We start from the raw sequence: 2770 nt of genomic DNA, 5'->3' as shown, positions 1-2770 counted from the left end.
CGTGGGAAGAGGCAACCTGGAAATGGCATGATTGGCTAGGTTAGATTTTCTTGACGGGTATTTCCCAGAAGTTCAGGTAAACTTAGGTTTATATTTGTGATGGGCCATTGGGGAGGCTTCCATTTTGTGACTCCTGCTGTGTGAATTAACTATCCCATCAGATTCTCAGAATGTGAGTTTGTGAGAGCATGGATTTTTCTTATCCAATGCGGTATCTTTAGAACCAGAACAGTACCCTAAATGTAGGAGTTGCTCAGTAAATAGTTAACAAGTAATAAATCACTGAATTAAGAATGGGACCCTCTGAACACTGGAAGAATATATGCATTTATGTTTTAAAAATGGGAGATTCAGAATAGCACCAACGGAGTTAATGACGATAGAAAACATTTGTACATTTCCATTGGGTTTTAAAGGAAGAAGAGTGTTCTGGGAGTGGCAGCCTTAGTTTATTTCCAGGGTGGTAGGCGCTATACCTGTAAGTGAATGGTTCTGGTGGTTCCCCATGGTAATATGGGTGAAGAGGGTTTAGGAGTGGCCCTCCCGAGAAGCTAACAGTATATGAAATACCTGGGATTGTCTGGATCCCAGTAATAGGTGCTATGATTCTAGAAGTTTAGAGTTAAGGAAGAACCCTCTTCTGTGAAGACATGGTGGGAATCCACTCAGCCACTTAAGTTCTATCTGATTACTCAGAAAAGTATGCTGGTCACTTGTCATATGATCTGACTGCTTATAATAGGAATTTCTTATAGGTTTTACCTTTATATCAGAATTAAAATACTGTTAGCCTTATAATAACTTATTTTTATTAATTACACAATTAAAATTTTAGTCATGGATGTTTTATTTTAGAATGTCATACCTCATTATTATTTATTACTTTAACATTGGTAACTCCAAAAAAGCAGAAGTTGATTTAATGAAATTTAATCATAATAAATCGAGAGTGTGGTAAATATATGTAAACACTTTTGCAAACCGAAAAGCTACAGAAAGATGATACTAGATGATTTATATATATACACACACAGAGACACATATATATGTATAAATATATATAAGTTACACATACAAAGTTACATGTATAAAGTTACACATGAAACTCATACCTTTGAAATCAAACCAGTTTGAGGAGCTGTTGACTTCAGCCTTTCTCCCAATTGGCTGAACCTATATAGAAAATTCTCACTGGTCATTAGATATTGTTCTTATCATCTAAATTAACTTCATTACCCAATCTTCCACGTAGGCAAAGAAGGCAGAAATGACCTGGAGTTACCGATTTCCAAATAACCTTGTAAACAGACAACGATATCTACAAACATGTATGAGTTTCGGTGCTCTTCTTGAAATTATTTTTCAGAAAGATGATGTTATAAAATTCTCCTAATTTTGGTATTTCTTAATAGCAAACTTTTATGTAAAAATACATGGCTAGTATTTATTTAATTTTCAAAGGTTTTTTTTTAAAAACATTGTAAGTATAAATCTGAAGGACATTTGACATTAAATATAACACTAAAGCATTTAATGGTAAATGATTAAGGATTCTCTATGTCCAGACCTTGAAATAAGAAAAAACTTGACGCAAAATTACATCCACAGGTATTGTAATTCTTTTGTTTTAGACATAATAAAAATAGCAAAGAGATGAGTTTTAATTCCAAGTCATGCCTCAGTGTGTTTGGCATATATTCATTTCATCTGATCTCAGATTCAGACAACCACTGAATGATTACAAACTATTTATTTTTTATTTTTCTAAATTATTTTTTGATTGTTAGTGAACATAAAATTATAAAAGGTGTTTGCATTTCTAGATGTTTTTAAATTTTGTGACTCAATTTTTTCACTTCATACCTGCCTGTAGTCTACTAAGTCCCTAAGTCCACTTTTATGGGTGGTTCTCCAATCAGGGTTAAGATCCTACTAAATAATTGCATTTAAGGGTATAAAAGCACATTTGGTTACTTCCTTATTCTTTCTGCTACAAACAATAGTCAGTGCTTACTTTACTTGTAGGCTATCTGCCAAAATATCTAAAAATCTTCATACTGTATGTATGTGGGGGTTGAGAGTAGTGATTTTATGGGTTTGTTTTCCAATCAAACATATAATAAATCTCCAACCAACGCCTAAACTTTCACTTCAGTTCTTTGTTTTCTGGCCTTTCTCTTCTTTCCCTATACGCTTCTAAATATTACTTCCTGAACTTTCTGACTTCCTGGAGACCTTCCTTAGTGCAGTAAGTTCACACCCCTAAAATGTGTAAGGGGAAGCACCAAGTGTGGATGTGATGAGGTGCAGCAAGCCCGTCTGAGAACCCTGGGAGATAAACAGAATAAATGTCACCCCCATTATCTTCATGGAGAAAAGAGTTAAATGACTTGGGAAGAATCGCATTGTAAGTAGAGAGGAAGTCAATGTCTCCTTCCTTTTGGTGTGCTTGGTAAAAAACATTTCTTGTTATTCATCTGTAGTGTACATACGCACAAACATCTGGGCACTTAAACTGTTGATAAAAAGTTAAGTCATTTTCTAAAAAATATTGTGCAAATATAGTGAGAACTCAGCATTTAAAGTAATTTTTAGCATGTGAAGTAATTTTCTAAAGGATATTCAACAAATATGGTAACTCAGCTTCACCACCAAAAACTTCCTCAAGTGATATGTTAATTTATGATGATTTAGTAATGCTAGTTCTATGTAAATTTTTTATATGGAGTACTGTAATGCAGTTCAATGTTTTGTTATACTTTTTTCTCAA

The sequence above is a fragment of the Rousettus aegyptiacus genome, unplaced genomic scaffold, assembly GCF_014176215.1.
Source record: "Rousettus aegyptiacus isolate mRouAeg1 unplaced genomic scaffold, mRouAeg1.p scaffold_m13_p_15, whole genome shotgun sequence".
NCBI lineage: Eukaryota > Metazoa > Chordata > Mammalia > Chiroptera > Pteropodidae > Rousettus > Rousettus aegyptiacus.
The sequence above is the reverse complement of the archived record's forward strand: the minus strand, read 5'-3'. Positions refer to the sequence as shown.